The 25052-nt window shown below is 48.3% G+C and overlaps 5 non-coding genes across 5 annotated transcripts; 2 read left to right on the forward strand and 3 right to left on the reverse strand.

The window, feature by feature from the left end:
• Window positions 1-1652: 1652 nt before the first annotated feature.
• Trnaq-cug (transfer RNA glutamine (anticodon CUG)) lies at window positions 1653-1724 on the reverse strand. Its single transcript has one exon. It is a non-coding gene; the product is annotated as a tRNA-Gln (tRNA).
• A 5062-nt stretch (window positions 1725-6786) lies between these two features.
• Window positions 6787-6857, reverse strand: Trnag-ccc (transfer RNA glycine (anticodon CCC)). Its single transcript has one exon. It is a non-coding gene; the product is annotated as a tRNA-Gly (tRNA).
• Window positions 6858-9636: 2779 nt separating this feature from the next.
• LOC121830642 (U1 spliceosomal RNA) lies at window positions 9637-9801 on the forward strand. The gene has a single exon (XR_006073859.1). It is a non-coding gene; the product is annotated as a U1 spliceosomal RNA (small nuclear RNA).
• A 4883-nt stretch (window positions 9802-14684) lies between these two features.
• Trnaq-cug (transfer RNA glutamine (anticodon CUG)) lies at window positions 14685-14756 on the reverse strand. The gene has a single exon. It is a non-coding gene; the product is annotated as a tRNA-Gln (tRNA).
• A 3575-nt stretch (window positions 14757-18331) lies between these two features.
• On the forward strand, window positions 18332-18405 carry Trnan-guu (transfer RNA asparagine (anticodon GUU)). The gene has a single exon. It is a non-coding gene; the product is annotated as a tRNA-Asn (tRNA).
• Window positions 18406-25052: the final 6647 nt, after the last annotated feature.

Genomic DNA, 25052 nt, shown 5'->3' on the forward strand with positions numbered 1-25052 from the left:
CAGGAACTGCAGAGTATCCTAGACAGTGGGCGCTCAATTCCAATGAGTACCAGAAAGTCATCAGCTGGCGCCTGTCTCCAGGAGGAGAGCCCGTGGGGCTGGCACCAGGAGCCGGGGACCACCCGCCCTCCTCGGGGGCTGTTTCCTCAGTCACTTGCGAAAGGAGTTGCCTCTTCCTGGAGCCTGGCCTAGAGATAGACTTCTGTGTAAAGTTGACTCTACACGCTAAAAGCGATCCATTAGACATTCCGAGGACGTTTTCACCCAGGTATATGTCAAATCTGAAGAATCTGTCTTTGCAGAATACAGAGCATAACACATGATGATCACGGAAGTCTGACGATGTAGATTGAAGAGACGACGCCTATAACAAAATCCATCCCTACCGACGACAGTTGTCTGATTTACTCTGCTAGGACAATATATTTTCATATTTAAAAAATAAAATAGCAAAGAAAACCCTTGTGAGATTTATGAGATTAGAAGAGTATCTGTCTCCGTAAAATAAGTCAATAAACAAACAAACAAACCAAAAAACCCCACTAAGGATGCTTGGTTTTCCAATACGTCAAACTCGTTTCTGTCTGATATTGGATACTTAAATTTTATTTGGCTAACCAAGACACAACCTTTTCTGGAAATGGTCCCACTGATAGACACCAGGCGTTTCCGAAGCCCTAGGTACCTAATAATCCAGCCAAACTGATGACCGAAGCCAATCGTTACGTTTAAAGACAGATTGGACGAAAAAGATGTCAAGGTAGCCACAGTAAATTCTAGGTTGTGGTTATAGGGTGTTCTTTGTATTTGTCAAATGTGTTTGTTTGTTTGTTTAACTGAGCGGCCCGGGGGTGGCGTGGGTACGGAATGAATGTGGGACAAGTGAGAGGAAGGCTTATTGAGAACACAGATCCAGAAAGAATGTTGTTTGAAATGAAAATGTTGGGAGAGCAGCTGTTGAGATCAATAATATTGAGTAGGCAGAAGGACCAGAGGGGACTGGGACAGTTTTTAACTTGTCATTTGGTTTTACATTCAGTCTGTTTAAACGATTCCCATTTCTGATTTTTCATTTTTTTTTTATTTTTTAAACAGTTTGCGGTTCTCTCCCGGTGCTTCTGAGCCCGGCTTCTGGAGCCAGGCTGCCTGCGTTCCTTCGGTTCTGATTCCTGCTTTGGAATCTCAGCCCGCTCCTGCAGTCGTTGAACCACAGTTACCGGGTTTCCGGTTTTCCACGCGAGCTTCTGCAGACCCGCCAGGACAACAGGAGTTTCTGCCAGCGCTCTGCCAAGCAACCTCACCCTCCCAGTCCCGGAGCCACGAGAGCAAATCTCAGGCCACGCTCGAACCTCGTTCCGAGCGCAACCTGAGGGACGCAGCTGAGTCCGCTGTTGTGGAAACCCCGACCCAACACAACCCAAACCATCAGCAAAACCCAGGGCTGCAGCCTGCACCAAAACGCCGACTCGGGGAACCAGCCAACCTCCGCGAGTGAACAGAGACTTTGGGGCCACCCTGCCCCAGCTCACTGGAGAGAACTCAGAACTTTCAGGTCTTTGGGGACCGGCAGAGCGAAGGGGCAGCTGGACTCAAATCTTGCATGAGCACCGGAATGACCTGAAAGAAAAGGAGATCTCCCTCTGCGGGAGATAAGGTCCCACCGAGATTTGAACTCGGATCGCTGGATTCAGAGTCCAGAGTGCTAACCATTACACCATGGAACCTACAGATGCTGCTCCTCTGTATCATCCTCTTGGATGTGTAAGAGAGATTGTTTATCCATTTTCTTACTTGTTTTGTGTATTTTATCTGTGCCTCAGGAAATGAGAAACTAAAGTCAAGTCTCCTGTGGTCTTAAAACCAAACAAGAGCCCCCGTCAAAAGCAACGTGCTCTCCCTTCGTTTAAACTACTCTGACCTGAGATGAAATTTCCAGAGCGAAGGGGTTTATTTCTTTCCTCTCATTCTATTCCTCCTCCTCCAAGGAGGCTCAGAGATGGAAGGGTGTGATCTGGGACCTCCCCTCTTCTTCCTTGGACCACTGGTACCTAGGATGTTTCCACCACCCACCTCTAACATACGAATGTAAGGCTGCGATAGAAAGATCTGGAGGGACCTTCGTGTATTTCTTCATACACATATGTGTGCTTCGTTTGGCCTAAGCTTTTTTTCTGCAAAAACAAACAAACAAACAAGCACCATGCGTATTTATTGAACAAAATAAGAGTTAGAGATGTTTAGGGTTATAAACCACTCAAACTAGGTCACATTTCCCTGAAATCCATCCGTGCCAGCCAAGGCAGAAGGCTTCGCTCTGACCTTTAGACACTGATTTCTGAGAGCTGGCCATTGATTCCATTCCAATTTCCTTATCGTAACTGAAAATTTTTGTTTTTTTAAAAGCAGATACCATCCAAAGGTACTCAAATCACTCACTGGAGAGCCATAGACTATATGTATCCAAGGCCTCATAAAACACATAGAGAAAAATCAATATTATATCTCAGAATAGTAATGTGTGCATAGTGCAAGAACGGTCTCCAGGCAGCCTTGGAGTGTTAAAGATAACGAACTGTGTTCGTTAAGGTTTAATTTAAAATTCTTTGATTCCCTCACTTATTTATAATCCTGGCAGAATGAAGGCAGTTTTGCACTTTGCAGGGAGAGGAAAGTTATAAAATTATATATATATATATATGTGTGTGTGTGTGTGTGTGTGTGTGTGTGTGTGTGTGTATACATATATATATATAAATTATAAAGTGATCATGAGAAACAAAACAAAAAGTTATGTTTGATTGTTCAGAGTGGAAACTACCTAGTTCGTCCTTTATGATTGGTAAAGTCTCTGATTTTGTTTATCTCTGATCTGAATTGTTTGGTTTGGAGCTAGGGAAACACATAAAATCAAGCTTTGTAGCATGATCTAGCTTCCAGCTCCCGTCTTCCCACCTGAGCCGACCGCGAGCCGACCGCCTGTGCACTGGGATTACTGACAGACACAACCAGTTCTGTCCACACTGGGCTTTGGTGTGCTCATCCAGGATCCCATCCATTCCATGAACTCCTTAGAAGAAGAAACAGTTTAGGTTGACAGGTGCTTGGGAAAGCCACTGACTGAATCAATGAACTCTGTGGAAAAGGGACTTGGCAGGGCCATGGTTAAAGATCTGGTGAGAACCAGTTACCACGACAAACCCACTAACAAGGAAATTTGATGATTTCTATGTCACACACTTATTTGAAGATAACAACTGTGACTGTGTTATACCAAGTCGTAGTGGGTTTCTGGGGATATCACAACAGTTTCACAGAACCTTGTCAATAACATGAGTCTGTATGCACGTTATTTACTCAAAGACAGTAAAATGCCACTTGTCTTCTGTGCTGAAGGTGAGTCCAAGGTCCCGTGCAGGCTCGAGGTTTAACCTACCACAAGCCCACACACCGTTTCTTATCTGACACCACTTCCTACGTAAATCAAATACACTATGTAAGCATTATTTAGTGACTATTTTTATAAAGAAAAAGAGTACCTTTTTTTTGCTTGTTTGTTTGTTTGAGACAGTGTGTAACTCAAGCTGGCCTGAAACACATTGAGATCCTCCTGCCTCTGCCTCCCCAGTGCTGGGATTAAAGATGCGTGCCACAAGCCTGTTGAAAATAGAACACATTTTTTAGATAGTTTATGGACCCTTTAGAAATCCTCAAAATTAGTTAGATATCAGATTTTACTTAGAGTTCGATATTAAAAAATTTGTCCAGAAATATCAGCAAAGCAAGTATGGTGGCACATGACTTTAATCCCTGCACTCAGGCAGGAGGATCCCTGAGTTCAAGGCCAGTCTGGTCAACAGTGTAAATTCCAGGACAGCCAGGGCTACACAGAGAAACCCTGTCTTGAAAAACCAAACCAAAACAAAAAATAAATAAATAAACAACAACAGCAACAAAAAACCCACAAGGCTAGACTAGAATGGAGCCCAGGTGAGTTTCCTTGTGGCCTGGCCCCAGAGCCCAGAGATTCAAGGGACCCCGGAGAGTGAGAGGTGCCAGCATGTGGACCAGAGGCTTTGGGTGCTGGGGGTGAATCTAACCACACTTGGCATCTCCTGGTCTTCAGGGTCTAGCCTTTGCTTTCAGTCTATCCTATGCTGCCCTTCCCTGGTGGTCTAGTGGCTAGGATTAGGTGCTTTCACCTGTCAGGGAGACCAAAGTGATACGTGACCTCCCTCTCGAACCCTCGGAGGTTTGGCCACACACACTTCAGGTCCACAAACACAAGAATCCTCCCCTAGGACACCAAGATCCAACAGCAGAGCTGTGGGCTGTCCGGGAGAGGTCAGTGGGGGCAGCCCTCTCAGGCCGACTCTCCTCATCGAATCACAGCAACTCCAATTGCTCTCTTCTCAAAACAAGAACGACAACCAGGGCCCGGGGGACGTGTCAGAGGTCAAATGTGCTTGCTGCTCTGTAGAGCGGCCCAGCATTCAGCTCACAACCGTCTGCTCCAAAGGGTCTGGTTTACAGGCAACAAGCATGCACATGCCTGTGTGTGCAGGCCTCCACATGAGTTTTTTAATTTACCTATTCTTCTCCCATGTATTACATCCCAACACAGTTTCTATACACATAATTTTTTTTTTTTAAGGAATATGACTTGTTTCTCTTCTTCTCAGGACAATTCAGCAGGTGTTACCAGACATAAAAATAAGCAAATACTTTGATCTAGAAATGGCTTTTTTAGAATTCATTATATGTGTAATGTAGTTACTATAATTGTATTATAATATATTCTATATAGAGAGCCTAGTTCATGTGCACGAATTTTTAAATATATACTGCTCTATCCATAACACAAAAAGAAGCTGCAGTTTTTGAAGGGCTGATACAGGTGATGGATGGGACCAGTGTTGTGGACAGGTTCTTTTTTAATTTTTTTTTTTAATGTATGTGTATGAATGTCTCAACGGCATGTATGTCTTTGCACCACATCTGTGGCTGGTACCCAGGAAAGCCAGAAAAGGGCCCCGTATTGACTACAAAGAAGAAAGCTCTCACTCTCTTTGAAGCTGTAGTGTGACCGGCTGCCACGCCCCGATACAGTGTCTTCCCACCGCAAAGCTCTGTAACCTCAAACTCCGAGCCAAATTACACCCTACCTTCTTTAAGCTGTTCTTCCCCGATATTTTGTCACAGAAAGTAAATGCAAGGAGCCATTTAATTTTGGGGGACAATCTGTAAAGAAAGCATTTCTAGCCTGCTTCAAAATGCAGAAATTTGGGTACAGAAAACCTCCAAGACTTGTTTAAAGTCTCACCGGAGCCACTGAGGGTCCCCCCAAGTCCGCTGCGTGCGTCCCATCCTCCTCAGGTCTTGGCAGCTTCCCAGTGGTCTGAAGCTTTTAAAACCAAGTCTGGAGAAAAATAATTGGTAAGAGTTTGTAAGAGTTGTGTTTGATGGCCTCGCCTGCCTCTGTTTAGGACGCCCGCGGACCCACAGGGAACAGTGGAGATCGGAAGAGCGTTCTTACGTGGTTGCTCCGAGTCAAACCTGGATTCTTCGGGGGAGCTCTTAGTCCGAGCCGTCTCTCTCTTTCTAGCTCCTTATTAGAAAAATTCTTTATGAAACTTAATCTTGGAGAGAGCATTAAATGAAGTAAGCTGTTGTCCTCACACAAAAGGATTTTTGCGCTGGTGAGACACTGGAACCCCCTTACTCAAAACTTCTTACCCAGAAGCTGCAGTTCAGTGATACCGAAACCTCAGGACAGGATCCCTAGGGATAAAGACCTTTTTGGTTGTTTTTTGAGACAGGGCTTCACTATTTAGCTCTGGCTGGCCTGGAGCGCGCTATGTAAATTAGGCTGACATCGAACTCTCAGAAATCCTCCTGCCTCTGACTCCGGAATGCTGGAATTAAAGGCGTGTGCCGGGTTTAACCCCCACAAGCCTGATAGCCACCCCTTCCCTGTATCTTCCAGCCAGGCGTTACCAGGTAACTCAGTTACAGTCTAAAGCAGACAGGCGGAAGCCTCTGGGGACGGCACTCTTCCCTGAACAAAAACGTTTGAATACCTTCTGCCCGCCCGCCCTCTCCTCTTTTTCCTGCCTGGAATTCCGGTGTGAAGCCGTCTTCTGCCATGAGAATAAAAACCTCAGGCTCAGGGTGTCTGAATGGAAACAGGAAGAGCTTGGAAATCATGGAACAGCTGTGGTAGCGGTATTCGATATTTGTAAGTGTGTACCTGGACCCCTTGATACCTGGAAGACAGGTGCTAACGTGCTTGAGCCGACGCTAGTCAAGTTCGCTGTTAACATTTCCAGCCAAAACCAGTCTGAAAAGATAGACTTGGGGATTCTCTGCTCGCACCGAAAAAACAAATAGGAAACAAAAAGAACCCTGCAGGAGGGGAAGAAAGCCAGACTGCACTGGCCGGGAATCAAACGCGGGTCCCCCGGGTGGGAGGCGAGAATTCTGTCATTGAACTACCAACGCATTAACAGCACATTGAGAAAAGAGAGGTAAGAGGTACGAGAAGCCATGCGTCTCAATGAATTTCTGCTGAAAAATAGCAGTGCAAACCAACGCTTCCTCATAACTGGGTTCTCCAGTGTTGAAGAGGAAACACTGGTTTCCTGCTACTTGTTAGGCTGTGATAAATCACAGCCCGGCAAAGAGAGGTGTCTTTACCGTTACTCAAGTATTTGGTCCTAGACGCTTTGCTGGTACCAAGAAAACACGCTGGTGATAGACCAAAAAGGAAGAAAAAGACTGCCACCACCGTGCATTGGCCGGGAATCGAACCCGGGTCTCCCGCGTGGGAGGCGAGAATTCTACCACTGAACCACCAATGCTCTCTTAAGGGTGGTCTCTGACAACAAAATAAAAAAAGGTAAAAGAATCCACCCGTCCATCTCTGTTCTCACCGACTGACAGAAATGTAACCCACCATCTCTACTACTTTGTAAATACAATGTCTTCTGTACCTCCCAGCGTTGAGTAAAAAGGCCCAAGTCCTCGCAAGCGTCAATCTGGGCCAGGTTTGCCCCTCAAGGAGTTTTGAGGAATGGCCTACTAAATGCCTTCTACGTCTACCTGCCATGACCTTGAAGTTTCGGCTCATTCGGAGGGAAATGCTAAAGCAGTTCAAACTCATGGCTCTGCAAAGTTTGAAGTTTACCAGACCTCAGTACGGACACCACCGAAGTCCAGCTTGGTGAAGCAACGCGTTCGTCAGGGTTACAGGAATGTGGCAGAGGGGGCGACACCCGCGAAGGCTGGAAGCCAGGCGGAGTTAGTTCACTCTCTTTAGAACGTCCTGTGTCTTAAGGAGTCAGCATGGGATGCGCAACCCGGAGGAAAACGCCACATCACTCAAAGTGCAGAGGCTGCTCAGCCACCCGCCCGCGGACCGTAATGCCGCAGGTTCTGAACAGAGACTTCCCGGCACCTCAAAGCCCCCCAACAACCGCAGTTGCTTTCTGCGGTGCCCAAGGAAGACTGGCCAGAGAGACCTCTTGGATTTCCGCCATGCTGCTTGTTCAGGGAGAAGAAGACCTTGACAGTTCCAGTGATTTCCCCCTCTGCTTCTACTGGCTCTACAAAGCCTGACTTCCTTTCAGCACTTGTTGAGAATGATCCTGATCCCATGTTTGCTTCCCTGCGGAGAGTGGCATGGAAACCAAGATGCAGGCGCGAGGGAGCCGCTGGTGAGCGTTTCTGCGCAGCATCCATGGGGGAGCCGCTGGTGAGCGTTTCTGCCCAGCATTCCTCATCTACCTCTCCACAGGTTGATGGGTCCAGGGTCTCAGAACCAAGTAGGTCCTACGGAAGCCCACTTAGCTCAGTCTCACCCAAGGCACAGCTGCAAAGCAGCTGGAACCACGGAGAAACCAAACAGAAACAGCCAAGCAAAGGGAAAGGGACCCAAGTCCACAGCTGGACACCAGGAAGACTCATAAGATTCGCCATTGCTGATGGGGGACCACATTCTCAATCTCCCCCGACTTTCCGATTTACTAAACACAGAGTAAAGATGGTTGAAGTGAATCGCCGATTACTGCTTTCTCGTGTTATTAACGTTTTAATCACACACACTCTTCTATTACCGACAGAAACAAAATGATCGTAAGAACAAGCGTGCAGTACCTCTACCACCCACAGTTATAGTTCACTGCTGGGTAGCGCCAAATCAGAAGACTGACCAAGAGTGTCGTATGTGACTCCCATGTTGGCCGTCCATTGGTGAATGCAGTAATCACAGGGCTTCTCACTGTCTTATAGGAAGGTTTTAAGGGCCTCTACGTGAGTTCCAAAGATTCTATTTCTGGTTGCAATGAAATAAATACACGTTGCTGACAAGTGTAGGAGCCGCCCCTCCATTCGATGCATTTTTAGGCAACACCTTTGCACTTTAGGAATAAGCTGCTTATGTCCTCTCTGCACCTCATGGGTGGTGGTAGGCAAGTGATGGTATTTCCCTGCACAGCGGGCATCAGAGGAGTCCTGCCACTTCCTCTGTATTGAAAATGAAACCTGCCTCTCCCCTGATTTCACTTGCTTAAATAATAGAAACATGATCTGCAGGTAGGACTCCCTGATTGGTGCCCGGCACCCCCCTAGACCCCCAATTTGTGTTTGTACTTTTGTTAGTACAATAGACTTTTGGATCGCTTGCTTTTTTTTTGTTGTTGTTTTAAAACAGAAACCAAATTGCCAGTTTGTAACTCCCTATGGAAAACGGGGGAATCTGCCTGCCTCTGGGTGCTGAGTTTAAAGGTGCACGCCACGCACCCTTCCCGAGAAATTTCTTACCTAGTGTGCCATAGTTCAAAATGGTTTCATTCAATGTGCTGTGGGTTTTGCCAACACTCTTGTTAAGGAGATCGTAATAGTGGTACAGCCGTGGTTCTCAACCTCCCTAATGCTTCCGCTCCTTAATACAGCTCCTCACGTTGTAGTGAGCCCCAACCGCGACGTTATTTTCGCTGCTACTTCATAACTGCAATTTTGAGTTATAAATAGCTGTGTTTTCCCATGGTCTTAGCAAACCCTGTGACCCATAACGGGGTCGGGACCCACACGTAGAGAACCACTTCTCTACAGGATCACACGGCGTGTGGCAGGTAGGTGGCTATTTAGGGGTTTAAGATAATTCAAGATGATTTGTCTCTGGGTCTTCCACACTCCAGCTCTCCGCAAGCAGGAAAGTTCAACAAACCCAAGGAGTGAAGGGGAGGAGCATGGCAGCGCCCCTGGGTCAAAGATGGGCGTGGCCTATGCAGATTAGGTACCAAAAGGGGGCGTGACAGGGTGACAACGCCACCTCCCAGGTGGCGGGTACATTTGTTGGCTGGGGACAAAGTGGAAGAGCAGGAACTTTCGCCTTGATGTCAAGGGTGTGGGCGTGGTCTATGCAGATGAGGGGCGCGCAGGGTCTGCCGGTCCGCACCCGCTGCGGAAACGCGAGGGATTTGGCGCGCGGCGTGGGAGGGAGCGCGGGTGGGCGGGTGGCAGCGGAGCGCAGGAATCGGGCGCGGGTCCGGGGAGGCCCGCGATCGCTGGCGGCGAAGTGACCGTGTGTTGAGAGCGCAGGTCCGGTGTGGCTGAGCGGTGTGTGTTGGGGAGGCGAGCATACTTACCTGGCAGGGGAGACACCATGATCAAGCAGGTGGTTTTCCCAGGGCGAGGCTCACCCATTGCACTTTGGGGTGTGTTGACCCCTGCGGTTTCCCCAAATGCGGGAAACTCGACTGCATAATTTATGGTAGTGGGGGACTGCGTTCGCGCTCTCCCCTGTTAACTTCGGTACAAAAGAAGGACGTTTTGCTTCATTACGGTTGGTTTAAGTATTTAACTGTAGTTTCTTCGCCTGTAACTATATTTTCAACTGCCTGTGTAGCCAGCTCCTAATTTTTTTTTCCTTTTTAGATTTACTTCTTTTATTTGTTTTTCTTGCGTGTAGGTATGTGTACTTTAGTGTCCAAAGAGGTCAGATCTCAAACTCCAATGGAGTTCCAGAAGGTTTTGATCCCCCATTTCCTCTGCAAACCCAGGTCCTCTGCGAGCAACAAACCCTCTTAATTATGTGCCCAACTCTCCAGCCCTCTTATTTATTTTTCCTTTAGACAGGTTTCAAGGAGCACAGGCTGTTTGTTGTACCCATCAAGGATGGCCCTGGACTCCTAATATTCTCAGGCCAACTTCCTAAACACGTAGGTCCTTTCAAGCTCTTTTGCTGGTTTCCTGTCTCCTGCCCTCTGGGCCTTGGGGGTCCCTGTCCCCCATTTCCTGGGTCTGACTCTGGGTGTCTTATCCTTTCTCTTGGTGTCTGCTCCCCACTCTTTGGCTCTGCTGCCCACCCCGCCTTTGCAGAGCCCAGGCTGGTGATCATTGGTTCCAGAACAGACTATGGCAAGGGAGGGAGGTGGAGAGAGGAATCAGGATGAAGACGTCAAAGAAGCCAGTGGCTGGAAGACTGGAAGGCCCCACAGCACAGGGATGCATGTGAAGAAAGATCTTGAGAAAGTGTGGAATGTACAGACATAAAGATGGTATACTACGTAAATCACATACGGGAAAGATTCACATGACCCTTTCCCAGCTCTACCAACCACTTGGAAGTGTTTTTAATGAAATTCTCTTTAATGCTTACTACTAACCATGGGATTCTGCTACAGTTCTTCTTTTCTGGTCCACAATGACCTGGAATCCCAGAGGATGCTCTCTGGACTCCCAATCCATGCCTGTAACAGGACTCTGATCCTCTCCACTGCAGATCCCGCTCTCCCACTACTTAGGATCATGAGCACCTGATGGCTGAGAACACAATGGGGGCAGGCTGTCAGGAACCAGGTACATCTGCTCTGTCCCGACTGTCCCTCTCCCCCCATCTCTGTCCTCTGGCTTTACTGTTCTGGGCCTCCCCTGCCTGTGTGGTGGTGCCGCGGCTTCCTGTCTCCCCACCGACACCTGCCCCTTCTGACCGTCCCCTTCCTCTTCCTTATCCTTGACTTCTGCCTCTGCCCTCTTTCCGACATCACTGCTGCCATCCTGTGGAGATCCCTGTTCTCTGCGAAGATCCACACTCACCTCTCCATGCATCTCGGTGACTGCTCTTTGGGGATGTTCCTCCCTGGATTTGCCAACCGCATCGAGCTTCCTCTTCTTTCGTGCGTCTCCTTAATTCTCTTAGTCTTTGATATCTCTCTGCCTGTGCAGGTGTTTTCTAAGGGCCTGTCTTTCCTTGTTCCTCTCACATGTAAAGAAGCATGCTGACATGACACAGACTATTATTCTGTTGGGGCCCCTGCTCACCCCTGTACAAACTGGGAAACTCTGTCGCCCTACTTACCCAACCCCACCCACACTGAGAAAACCCTGAACAAAGGAATGGCCCCCAAAGCCCAGTTCCGAATTTCTGGTAGTGGATGGAACCCACCATGGCCAGCCCATCTAAGTGCCCACCCAGCAGCTTAGCTTTTGACCTTATTTGGGCACAGTCCTAGCTCCTGGCTGACATGTCATCACCCATTGCCTAAGATCTATAAAACCTCTGTGCCTTAGCCCAGGCACTCGACTTCCCTGGCGCCATCCTTGGGGATGCACACATAGTCCTCTGTAGCAGCTGATACCTCGCATACTGTGTGGACTCGCTGAATGGGAACATTCCTACTTAAGGTACACTTCAGAGACAAGAGATGATAAACTGATGGTATTTAGGTGACACCTTCAGGACTTCACCATGTGGCAGGCCCTGTGAGGCTTGGCCTCTCTGCAGCAATCATTCTTGGGCTGGGAGAACCCCAGAACCCAAGTCCCCAGCAGGTCTCTCTGCTCTCTGGATACTGCTCCCCCTCTCCCTCCTCCCTTCCCTTTCCTCCTTGTCCTCTATCTCCTGTCTTTGTCTCTTTTAAATTTGTTTGTTTGTGTGCATTGGTGTTTTGTCTGCATGTATGCCTGATGTGAGGATCCTCTGGAACTGGAGTCCCAGACAGTTGTGAGATGCCGTACGGGTGCTGAGAATTGAACCTGGGCCAACCCTCCCCCCCCCCCATCTTTGTCTCTTATTCCCTGCCCTCTGTCCTTCTGGGGCAAATACATCTCCTTTGTGCTGAGAACTTGGTCCTGGGGTGTCTTGTGCCAGTACGGGTCCCTTCACTTGGCTCTTGGCTAGAGCTGTTACCACAAACGACGGTATTAACGGCTGCTGACATGATCACAGCAGAAGGGCCGCCAGCTCAGGGGAGCCAGGGGACTCAGACGGGCGTTCTGATGACACCGAGACAGCGGGGAAGAAGTATGACAGGGCCAGAGGTCTGTGACACACCACGCATACTCGGGAAAACTCAGCCAGCCGCTCCCTCCTCTGTCTTCCTGTCTTCAGGCCCCTGCGGTGTGACGCAGGGAGACATGGACTTCTACTCACTCCACAGAGCAAACCTACTCATCTCAGGCAGGGAAGAAAGAGTAAAACCAAGTATGGATACCACCCAAGCCTTAGGTGAAGCCGCGAATTTCACTGGGGTCACTTACAGAAGCAGAAACAACTCCAAAGACAGCTACCACCCAGAAGCCCATGTAGCGAGGCTGCCAGCTCTCAAAAGCTGGGAACCTGGAGTGCATTGCACGGCCCGCGGGCAGCTCAACAGGTGAGCTTCCCAGGCAGCTCAGGAGGTCGGAGAGTCTCTCTGCAGTCCCTGTAGCGTGTGTGCATGCTTGTGAGGGCGGGCCCTAGTGAATCTGGTCAGTTTCAGGGACTTCCTGAAGCTATTGAGTTGTTCATTCCTTGAACTTCTTGCAGGATACAATGTGTCACTTCGTCTCCTTTTAACATCCTGTCTTCACTTCCACTTAGAACACATGTTGTTCTGCTTCCCCTTTAAATCCTGTCTCTTCATGAGTCCCTCCATCAGGGAAGGTGTTAACCTCCCGGGAACTGCTAACAACAGCACCCCTCCCATGAGGGTCTTGGCGCCTGCTTGGAAGAGGGCAGATGTGGAGGAAGAGTGAGTGTCCTTCTAGCTTCTGCTTAACATGATTAATGGACCAAAGTGCCATGTTTCGGGCTAGTGTGTCCCAAACTCATCATCCCTAAGATGCAACACCCAGAATCCAAATCAGTGATATCAGTGACTGTAGATGTAATTCTGAATGGTTTATTAAATAAGAAACACAGAGCCAAATGCAGAGTTAAAACCCAAGAGGTCAGAGCAATAGCTAAGAGCTGAGACCAAGACCGCCTTCTTACCCTTTGCTGCCGTCCTTCCCCTGAGAAAGAGGCCTACTTCCTGTGTGTCTGTCTTTTTATTGACTTTCTGTTCTGCCTTCTCATTGATTGTAAACCCAACCACATGACCTCATCACTGCCTGTCTATACAGACCTCCAGGTCTCTATGGTTGGTATTGAGATTAAAGGCGTGTGTCTCCAAGCTGGCTGTATCCTTGACCACACAGAGATCTGCCTGTCATGTTGCCGCACCTGCACAGCAATTGGGCCCGAAACCTGTCGAGGGAAGTCTGGATGAACACAGCACACACCAGTCACGTTGCAAGCATCAGGACTCTCTTTATTCTTTCTTCCCCATCTTATATACCCTTTCAGGAGGAAACAAACAAAATTGTTTATCAAGCACCCAGGGTCAAGGAACGGTCAGCATGCCCCAGGAAGCCACAGCTGCCAAACCACGAGATATACCAAACAGCAAAACATCTGCAGAACAGCCTGACCTCAGCTCACTCAGAACAGGGGAGGTGGGGGCAATCTTAGAGAGGTCAGAGCCATTCTGATCCCAACATCATGTGATCAGGATTAAAGGTGTGTGCCACCACTGCCCGGCTTCTGCTATGAGCTATTAGCTCTGACCCCCAGGCAACTTTATTAACATACAAATAAAATCACATTTCAGCACAAATAAAATATCACCATAAGTGACTGGGAAGATTAATTTCAAATGCTTATATCCACACAAAGGAATGAATTTGTATTTATTATACATTCTTTTCTCTCAGGTTTATGTGTCCAAAGCTTGTTGTGAAAACCGCAGTCCCCTAAGGAATGCCATTATCCAGGAGTGCAGCCGTCGCGTTGTTTGGTATTTATCTCATCTCTGGTAACTACTGTCTTTCCTTGGTTCTCGGTCTCCATACAAGGCTGTCAGACCCGCCTGCCGAGGGAACTTGGAGCTTGTAGGCCCCCTCCCTAGGCCATGCCAGGGGAGCCAGCAAGGATTCTGCCCCAAGGCGACCTCTAAACAGAGATCCTCCCTGAGCCTTGGCCAAGTTAGGAGGCATTTATGACGAAGGCCACCTCATGACTGCGAGTTCCGTTCCAGAGACCATGGCGCAGCATGGTCAGCTCTTCACCCAGCCCTACCCGAAAACCAAGATCCAGGACCAAACAGACCGACTGCAGAAAGGCAGCCGCCGCCTCTGCTCCAAAGCAAAACTTGCTCCCAGGAAACCCAAGTGCAGCTATGGCCGTGTGTCCTGTTACAGCTCACCTGTGCAAGGTTGAGGGACCTGGTGATTTGGTGACCTTGGGGTCACCCAGAGCCCCAGGCCAGGTCGCCCTGTTGTGTGTGGTCAACTTCCCCCTCTCTCTGCCTTTCCTCTTACACAGACTCAGGATCAGGATCTCCTCTTTTAAATGAAAGAAAACTTTCCTCCCTAGGTAAACATAAAGGTCCCACCGAGATTTGAACTCGGATCGCTGGATTCAGAGTCCAGAGTGCTCACCATTACACCATGGAACCAATTCAGCAGACCTGTTTCCTGTCTAATATTTCCTGGGCTGTGGAATAGAGACTACCATCCAGTTTTACTGCATTTCACCTGCACTGCAAAAATGAGATTAAGTCCCCTCGACCCAGAGCTGGGAAGTCTTTCCAGCCTCCATCATCCGTCTCCGATTGCCACCCCTTCCTGTCCTTGTGACATTTCTCCAATAACTGGTGTTAGTGTTACTGTCTTGTCCGCCTTTCCCCACCTCCCCGGAACACCAAGAGCACGATTTGGAAGTTCCTGCCTTCCTCGGTCACCTAGCAGCCACAGAGACCCTCCACTACTTCCTATAATATATGGAAGTGGGTCAGCAGAGGAGGGGTTGGGATGTGGGGGAACCTTCATATTTTCATCATACATACACATGTATATACATTTGTGTACCTTTGGGTTTTGTGTTTCTTACAGCAAATGTATTTTTAAAAAGCAAAGTTAAATGCAAGCAATTATGTTTAAAGGTTTACATAAAACATTTCAGCAAGTGTAAATCCCAAAAATGTAAGGAAAGAGACCACTGACCTAAATTATCATGGCCAAATTAATTAAAACACAATTCGCTGGGCAGTGGTGGTGCATACCTTTAATCCCAGCACTCGGGAGGTAGAGCCAGCCGGATCCCTGTGAGTTCGAGGTCAGCTTGGGCTACGGAGTAAGTTCCAGGAAAGGTGCAAAGCTACACAGAGAAACCCTGTCTGAAAAACCAAAAGAAAAGAAACACACACACACACACACACACACACACACAATTAATTTAAGTAAGCTTTTTAAATCATGTACATGGGCTGCCTCCCCCTAACGTGGGCTTCGAGATGTCAGCATTGGACATGAGGAAGAAAGGGTTTTTATAGTTCTGGGGGTTTCCAAATGGGAGATTTGGTGGACAAAATAGGCAGGGTAGTCATAACAACCTTTCGAAACAAAGGCTTTTGCCATTCCCTGGAACAGGCAGTACAGAACCATTTGTAGTTAAGGCATAATCCATCCTTGAGAAAATGAGGCTTGATCATAAACAAGAACAAGCCTAGTTTGTCTTTAGTATAAGACGACTTAAGAGATCAGTTTCAGCTGAGGACCACCCCCAAGATCAATTTCTCAGCACAAAGGAGATTTATTTGCCTTTGAAAAGGGGGAGGGAACAAGGGAGAGATATAGTCGAAAGATTTCCCGTGTCCTGCCCAGCCTGCTGTGGGACCAGGGTTTGGAGAGATTCCTGTCTCCTCACACCTTACATGCCTTTCTGCGCACGGCTGTCACTTCCTGGGATTAAAGCCAGGTGTGCTTCCCAAGCAAGGGCATGAGATCGCAAGTACTGGGATTAAAGGTGTGTGCCACCACTGCCTGCCTGTTTCTCTCCTAGACCTAGTCAATCTCATGTAGCACAGGGTGATTTCGAAGTCACAGAGATCCAGATGGATCTCTGCCTCCCGAGTGCTAGGATTAAAGGTGTGTGCCTCCACTGCCTGGCCTCTATGCTTAATCTAGTGGTTTGTCATGTTTTCTGATCTTCAGGTAAATTTTATTAGCGTACACAATACATCACCACAGAGAGGAGAGAAAAGGGGCAAGGGAGAGGAGGAAGGGATATTTGTCCTGCAGGGACAAAGACTGTCTCTGGATAGAGGAGACAGACATGGCCCATAGGCAAATGGCGGCTTATAAAGGTAAAAGGGGAACCCCCATGTTAGGATGAGGTGTTTGATTTTAATTGGGCATGTTAAGTGAGCCAAAGGAAGCTTTTGATTGCCGGACTTAATACTTTGATAGCTGGACCTTGGTAGTCAGCGTCAGGAGGAGGAAGTGGCCGAATAAGGGGCTAGACCTTGGTGGCTGGCTTTAGAAATATAATCTAAAGGTTTTTAGCAAGGCAGAGGGGATGGGGGAGAAGGGCAAGGCCATAGCCATATGCTGGAGGGGGCTGGTGTCCTTTCAACAGCTTTTAAGTTAAAAATGGAGGCAGACTGGTTCATCACTAGACCATACTTGCCTGTGTTAAAATACCATATGTCAGATTAGACAGGCAGTCTTATTTTCAATAGTCACTTAGTAATAACCACTTTTAAAAAATTGACTATAATCCTGGTGTAGAGGCATGTACCTTTAATGGTGTGGAGGCATATACCTTTAATCCCCACACTCGGGAGGCAGAAAGGAGGCAGATCTCTGTGAGTTTCAGGTCAGCCTGGTCTACAGAGCGAGCTCCAGGTCAGCCAGAGCTACATGATTAGATATTGTCTCAAAATAAATAAATTTAAAAATTATTAAATTGTAATAATTCACTCATGTTTTGCAAAGAACATTTTTTAATAACACTGCAAACGTTCATCTCTTGAACAAATAGCTGTGTAAATTGCTTTGAATCAACCAACACCTGCCCCCCCCCCACCCGTCTCCACACACCTAGTTTCAGACCAGTACCTGAGTGCTTGTCCAGTGGGTCTCCAGATGAGGCAAAGCCCACGGGGACAGTCTCACTTGGCAAGGACCAGTGGACTCTGAGACACCGGAGAACACTGCTGGGACCTCTCTTCTCTCTTATAATGATTGATGATTCTCTCCGCGGTTTTAGTGTCACTTTGTCGTCAATCACGCACGGGACAGATGTGATCATTCCTGGAAACCCCATTTTTTCTCACATATTTCCCCTAAACTTCTTTAGGAGCTGATGCTTCTCAGGTTTCTCGTCTGGGCATGCCGGCTGTCACTCCAGACCCCGAGAGCTGTTCTGATTCAGTGCTGACAGGATCAGGGGCAGACCACCCCTGTTTCTGCAAATATGTTTTGAACGATATTGCTATTCTTGAAATTGTGTGCCTACGTTTATCACCTTTTAGTTTTGTAAAGACAGGGTGCACCTGGCTCGGGATTTGACCAAGCTAACAAAATGATGTGTTGTTTTGGTTTAAAGATGTTTTGATGTTAAAGTTGGGAGAAAACATATTTGACCTATTTGTTTCTGGCGGAGGTTAACGTTGGAGGATGGGAAAACTTGTTTGTTAGTGTGGACAAACGTGCCTGTTTTTGATGTATAAATAAAGATGGAGCTATTTGGGCCGGCGGCTTGTGTGAAACTCATCTGGTGGTTGGACAGTTCATTTCTTGGTGCCAACTCCCCGGCTCAGGACCTAAACCCAGGTCTTTGGTCTCCCTCACCTCCCAAGCCCAAGCTCGGACGGACGGCGCCGCGGCTCCAGCACACACATGGGATGGGCAGCCCCAGGGGCTGCGAACGGTCGGACCCTAAAGCGTAGGTGTGCTCCTTCGCTCAGTCTTGCTGGGCGCCCGGGCTGTGACCCCACCAGCATGGGACCCCGAGACCCCCCTTGTGGCGGCGCGATCCCAGCATCGGAAGGCATGGGCAGGACGCTTGGGGTTCCCAAGGTTTGTGCGAGCTCGGGAAGCAGGCGCGGGGCCGACCCCAACGGCTGCACAGCGGCCAGCACCGCCGCCCGCGGATGAGGCCTGAACTCGGCCCTGCGGTCAGCCCAAGGTGACGCCGACGCGGTGCCGCCTCACTCACCATCCAGCCGCTCTAACAGCATTTCGCATCGTCTCTGTGGCGCAATCGGTTAGCGCGTTCGGCTGTTAACCGAAAGGTTGGTGGTTCAAGCCCACCCAGGGACGGGTACTTTTATTAGTACCCTTCCTTACATTACTAAAGTGCTAAGCGTGTACATCTCAAGAAACAGCCACCCCCGCCACCTCCAGAGTCCACAGTAGAAAACTCTTGTAACCTACGTGAAGAAAGTTTGCAGGAATATCCTGTCTCCAGGGTGGGATTAGATTGTGGAGGAGGACGCACTCCTAATACTGCTGCCACTACCATTTTATTTATTTACTTTAGTTTTTTTAGACAAGGCCTGGAAATGTCTCACCCCGGCTGATAATTTGCTTCTGCCTCCACCACAGAACAGAATGAGTGAGAATAGAGGCAAGACACATCGCGCCTGACAGTGACCTAGTCTGAACCAGTCAATTCTCTGGGATCTCCAGATACAAATTTAGAGTGGTTTCCTTTGACTCCTTGTTTGGGTTTGGACACTTGAAAGGTGAAAACTAAGCATTCTAGACCTAAAGGGAAGTCCTCTTGTTGTGACTTCTTGGCCCTGGTCTCCACGGTACTCGGGCAACTACCGGGGTTGGTCCTAGCACCTAGTAGGGCCGCAGGAGTAGGTAGGGAAGTCCTCTGCGTTTCTTTCTCTTCTGATTCGTTTATTGAGACAGTTTCTCACTGCATAGCTTTGGCTGGCCTGGGATTCCCAAACATCTGCTGGCTGCTGCCTCTGGAGTGCTGGCACTGAAGGCCATGTCACCACCACGCCCAGCCACGCCCATTTCTTCTATATTACAAAAGAAATATATATAACTATATATAAGAAATAGAAAATTTATGAAGGATGCTTTGTTTTGTTTGACTAGGTAGCCCTTGCTGTCCTGGAACTCCCTATGTAGATAGGCTGGTCTCTAACTCTTAGCCATCCACCTGCCTCCTACCCAGGATGCTGGGACTGAAGGGGTGAAGTCAGAAGAGCGTGTCAAACTGCTGGAACTGGAGTTGCCGGACTGTTGTGAGCTGTCCGGTGTGGTTGCCAGTGGGGAACACTCTGCAAGAGGAGGAAGGGGCTCTTAACTGCTGAGCCCTGTGTCTGCACCTCCTCGGGATGTATTTCTTCTCGTCATTCTCCTCCTCCTCCTCTTCCGACACAGGGTTTCTCTGTGTTGTCCTAGAACTTTCCATGTAGACCAGGCTGGCCTCAAACTCACCAAGATCACCTGCCTCGGCCTCCCGAGGGTGAGGACATTAAAGGCTTGCACCTGGCCCTGCTCTGAATTCCTTAAGGCCTCAAATACAGCTAGGTTCCTCCTGATCCCCACCCTTCCTTTCCTTCCCTGTCCTTTCTTCCAGATAATTGTTTTTAAGCGGATAGAACTGCTGTGAAAGCAAACACACACTTGCTGACTCCTGCAAATGTTTACTTCAATAGTGGAGAGATGGGTGTGCCATTGTCACGTGATGGCGTTTCTACTGTGCTCTACTCTGAGCCCATTCTGCAAATGTATCTTCCACAGGGGTGGTGCCTGGTCCTGGTCAGTGTTCCCAGCTGTAACCGCGTTCCTTTCTTGTTTACTTGCCTGCACACCAAACTTTCTCCCAGCTGTCTCCAGCGCTGACCCGGGGCAATGCTGTCATCCCGCCTTAGCTTGGGGAAGGGGCAGCGGAGGACCTCAGTGCACAGGCTTAGCTGGGGGAGGTGCAGCGGAGGACCACAGTGCACAGGCTTAGCTGGGGGGTGGGGGGAAGAGGTGCAGCGGAGGACCTCAGTGCCCAGGCTTAGCTGGGGGTGGGGGGGTGAGGTGCAGTGGAGGACCGCAGTGCCCAGGCTTAGCTGGGGGTGGGGGTGGGGTGCAGCGGAGGACCGCAGTGCACAGGCACACAGACACTATACAGCATAATCTGGATGGAAATAAGGCACTTCAGAGTCCTCCAAAAGCTAATTGTTTTCTGTGATGACCTGGTCACTCAGATCAAAGAAGACTGGCCAGTCTGGCTCTTGGATAGTTCGCTGCCAAGCTGCTTGTCCAAAGGGAAGAGAATCTTGACTGTCCTTGTCCGTTTTTGTTCCTCACCTCTCCTCTTTGCTCTTTGGGTCTTGCTCTGACGCATAAGGTCTTTGCTATAAACAATGAGACCAGTACCCGCCCCCTCTTCCTAATAGTTGGTGAGCACCCAGGAAACTCTACAGTGTTCTTGACAGAAAGTGGGCAGGCTCTGTCACTGAAAACTCTCTTGTCTGAGACACTCCTGCCAGTGTGCTTTTCTTGTCCTTTGGAAACATCAGTGTCTCTGGGAACTTGTGTCTGGAGAGAGACAAAGGAAATCTTTGCAAGTGTTTGTACATGATGTCACAGAATCCTCTACAACACCCAGATCCTTGCTGGTCCTTGGCTGCCCACATCAGCAAGCCTATCCAAAGTGTTCATGCTCTTTCTCCAGATTGGGAAGGGGTCAGCACCAGATTTAGGATAGTTCCTTTGCAGAGGTGGGCTTTCTTCTGTTCTTCCCTGTCCTTTGTGGGGAACCTCGATCTGAATGGAACCTGCACCTTGGTTCTTGTGGACAAGAGCAGTTTCCTGGGCTGACCGAGCTACAAAGCAGGGTAGTTCCCAGAGCACCCCACCTCCAGCCCCCAGCCCCCCACCCCTACCACCCTGCACAGGCTTCCAAAACCACAGCTGCTAGTTGCGACTCTCCAGTACTGCTCTTTGTTTTAGCAGTCCAGCATCTTAGGGGAACTTTTCTAGGTAGATCCCTCAGGTCACTCTGAAGACCACAGCTGTTTGAACTCGTCAAGCCTGCCCTCCATGTGGTATCAGTGAGCGCCCATTCTACTTCCGGGTGCTTCTCTGAAAATGTTCTCCTCAAGGACAGATACTGCAGATTGGCATCCGGAGGACTTCTTCCAGGTATCTCTCTCTCTCTCTCTCTCTCTCTCTCTCTCTCTCTCTCTCTCTCTCTCTCTTTCTCGCCTCTGCCACAGATGGGCTTGTTCTAGAATTTTCTGTCTGCACCTTTCTCTAATAGTTACACCTATAAAGAATGAAATTATGTTGTTTGCTAGAAAATGGATGCACCTTGAGATAACCATAGTAAGTGAATTAATAGGTAAGAAATTTTGCTAAATTGAATAGTCATAGTGACTGAGGTATCAGTGATAGTTAATTTTTGTTGTTTTGAGACAGGGTTTCTCTGAGACATGGAACTCACTCTGTAGCCCAGACTGGTCTCCAACTCAGGAATCTGCCTGCCTCCACCTCCAGAGTGCTGGGATTAAAGGCATGAGCCACCATCCCCAGGCCAGTGATAGTTAATTTTATCTATCTATTTAACTGGACTCGAAGATGCGCTGATATTAAGGTAAGCATTTCTGGATTCGGCTCCCATCTGAGTCAGTCGACTGGGCAAACCACACCATGCTCCCCACAGTAGGTAAACCTCAGCGAACTCTTGAAACCTGAGTAAAATAAAGACTAAGGAAGAACCCCTTCTCCCTGATGACTGTCCTTGAGCTGGGGAATCAGTCTTTTCACTGTGAACTTGAACTGGGAAGGGAATGATTCCATCAGTTCTCCTGGATCTCCACCTAGCCTAGTGCAGATTTTGAACTCTGTGTTGTGACACAATTCCTCACTGTGTGTGTGTATGTATGAGCAAGCATGTGTATGCATGTATGATGCAGGGGGCGGGGGGGGGGGCTGTCTTGGTTACTTCTCTATTGCTGTGACAGAGCATTGTTGGCCAAGGCAACTGATAAAACGGTTGAATTTGTCAGGGCGGGTTAGGGTCCATGAGGGCAGAGTGAAGGCCCGGTGTCAGGACCAGCTGAGAGCTCACATCTCAGACCACAAGCGGGAGAGAGAGCACACAGAAGGAAAGAGGCTTTGGAACCTCAAGCCCACCCCGGGACACATCTTCTCCAACAGGGCCACACGGCCTAATCTTTCCCAAATAGCCACTAACAGGGACCGAGTATTCCAGTGCCAAGACTTACTCAGGACATCTCGTTCAAACAAACCATCAGAGCTCTGCTCTCAAGTGCGTGGCCCAAGGAGAAGATCAGCAGAACACAAGCCAGCTGGTGGTGGTGCCCGCCCTTAGTCCCGGCAGAGGCAGAAGCAGGCAGATCTCTGTGAGTTTGAAGCCAGCCTACAGGACAGGTCTACAGGAGAGGCAGGGCTGCTTCACAGAGAAACCCTGTCTCAAACAAAACAAAACAAGCAGCTATAAACTTCAGTGTACAGGGTTTTGTGTGAACCCTGCAACAATGCTGGTCCCTGCCAGATACAGCTGATATCTGTAAGGTAAACAGACACAGTTACCTTCAAACAATAGACTACTTCCTAGAAAAGCTGTACTATGTAGCACGAATCTAGTAGAGTCATTGTATCTAGGGTAAACACGACAATGTAACAGTTGGTTCCCACTGCATTTGGCTAACAGTTGAATGTATCCATCGAAGGAATGTATTCATGTTTGTTACCTAACCTTGAAGAAATCACAGCAGAAATTTCTTTCTGTGGTTGATAGAGTTGTTTTTCTGAGGAGGTTTTCCATCTGTTGCATGACTTTGATCACAAGCCTATCCAGGCACATTTGGAGCATCTTGGATTATCAGGTACTGCAAACAGTACACAATCAGGACTAAGATTATGGGCTGTGATGATTTCCTTCAGTGAACATATAGAATAGATCAAAGGGGCTTTGATACGAGGAACTTGTTGTACCTCAAACACAACTGTTGTACCCCAAAATTTAGGGTCTCAAGTGGGCGCCCCAAGAACCCAGACTCCAGTCCAGTTGATGCAACAGCATGAGGAATTTATTAAGCTTCTATATAGAAGGGCAAACCCTGCTCCTAAGAGCAAGAGTCGCATCTTACTGCAGCCCCATGAGGGCTTTTAAAGGAAAAACCCACAAAAGCCATAAGATTACAATTCCCATACAATTTCGTTTCACAAGATCATGGTCTGGGTACAGAGTGATCACAGAGGGGGTACAGTTACGTCAATGGGTACATTCTTCTTGAAACCTCAAGGGGGGTATCAGGGCGGGAGTGGAGTTTACACAAAGGTCACAGTGGTCCTTCCTGGAACACCTGCAACTATCCCAGTCACAGTTGAGCACATCTCTTAACAGAAATCTCTTTACATTGTTATATGGTTGCAGGGGAGATTGAACAATGGCTAAGTCAGCCTGCTCTTGGAACTAGATTTTAGTTTCTCATTTCCTGGTGCTTGAAGTTTCTCTTTTCCTGAGGCTTGGGGGTGTAAGCCTGAAGGGTTAGGGTCTTTCAACAACCTTTGTGTACAGCAACTAAATATGCTTCCAAACAGAAGTTCGAGGTTCAGGTCTCAAAAGCTGTTCCTCCCTGCTGCCAGAGAGTCTAAAATTACATTCTGGGGTGACTTCTTCTTTGAACAGCCCAAACAACACAGAACAACAGTAATATCCTGCATTTGCAACAGTAATATATAGGATGATCCAGCTGTTCTGGATCCTTCCAGTCCTTGATGGTTTCACAATGTCATTTCTATTCTGATGGCTATGTATTGACTTCTCTTTGGCTGTAACTAGCCTATCACTAGTGGCTTGTGACGTTAGGACTTTGGGTTTCTTTTCTACTGCTGTGATCACATGTGCTAACAGAAAGTAAGGGAAGAAAGGTTGAGTCCGGCTCTCAGTTCAAGGGACAGTCAGTCAGTCCATCATGGTGGGGAAGTCAGAGACGGGGACTCGAAACCACTGGTCATATCAAATCCCTAATCAGGAGGCAAAGAGGGATGGCTGTCTGCAGCCACCCAGCTCCCTCCCTTCACTTAGGTAGTCCAGGATCCCAGGCAGGGACTGCTGTCCACACAGGGGGCTGGTCTTGCCATCCCAACAATCACAATAACCCCCACACATATCTCCTAGGTGATTACAGATGTGTCAAGTGGCAGTTACCCCTACCCATCACAGTCATGGCGTCTGAACCTCAGTTCAGCCCCCCACCAATATTACGCTGCTACTGGGGGTTGTGAATGGGGCAGGAAATTCCTGGGAATTTTCTTCTTCGTGTTCATCTTTTCTTGTCTCCTCCTCTTCTTCTTCCTCCTCCTTCTTCTCCTTCTTACCCTCCAGCTGTCTTCTTTTCTCCGTGAAACTGTTATGTTTACATATTTTCAATCATCTTTTTTTGTATTGGCAAGTCTTCAGCGACTGTACACTCATTTCTGATTCTCATGTTTATCTTACTTTTTCTCTTCAGGCTTGTTTTTGTTTGGTTTTCAGGCACAGTCTCATAGCTAAGTCTAGAATGCAATGACTATGCAGCTAAGAATGACTAGGAGCGTGTGTGTGTGTGTGTGTGTGTGTGTGTGTGTGTGTGTGTGTGTGTGTGTTGGGAGACAGAGAGACAAAGACAGAGAGACAGAGGGAGATTACCTACCTTTCCCGAGAACCAGCTTTGTTTGTCAGTTAAACTTGGTCTGTCTCTCGGTTTTCCCGGGCATTGGTTTCAGGTTTTGTGTTTCCCTTTCTTCTCCTTCTGTGCATCAGGACTCACCCTGTCGGTCTCTCAATCTGATCCCTAAAACCTGACAAATGCCCCCAAGCCATTGCTTCCCCACGGACTGTTGATAAACCAGCCTCCCCCAGCACAGGTTTAAAAGCCGTTTTATAGTAAAGACAAACGAGGTCACTCCTGTTCATGATTAAATCTCCCTTTCTCGAG

The sequence above is a fragment of the Peromyscus maniculatus genome, chromosome 6, assembly GCF_049852395.1.
Source record: "Peromyscus maniculatus bairdii isolate BWxNUB_F1_BW_parent chromosome 6, HU_Pman_BW_mat_3.1, whole genome shotgun sequence".
NCBI lineage: Eukaryota > Metazoa > Chordata > Mammalia > Rodentia > Cricetidae > Peromyscus > Peromyscus maniculatus.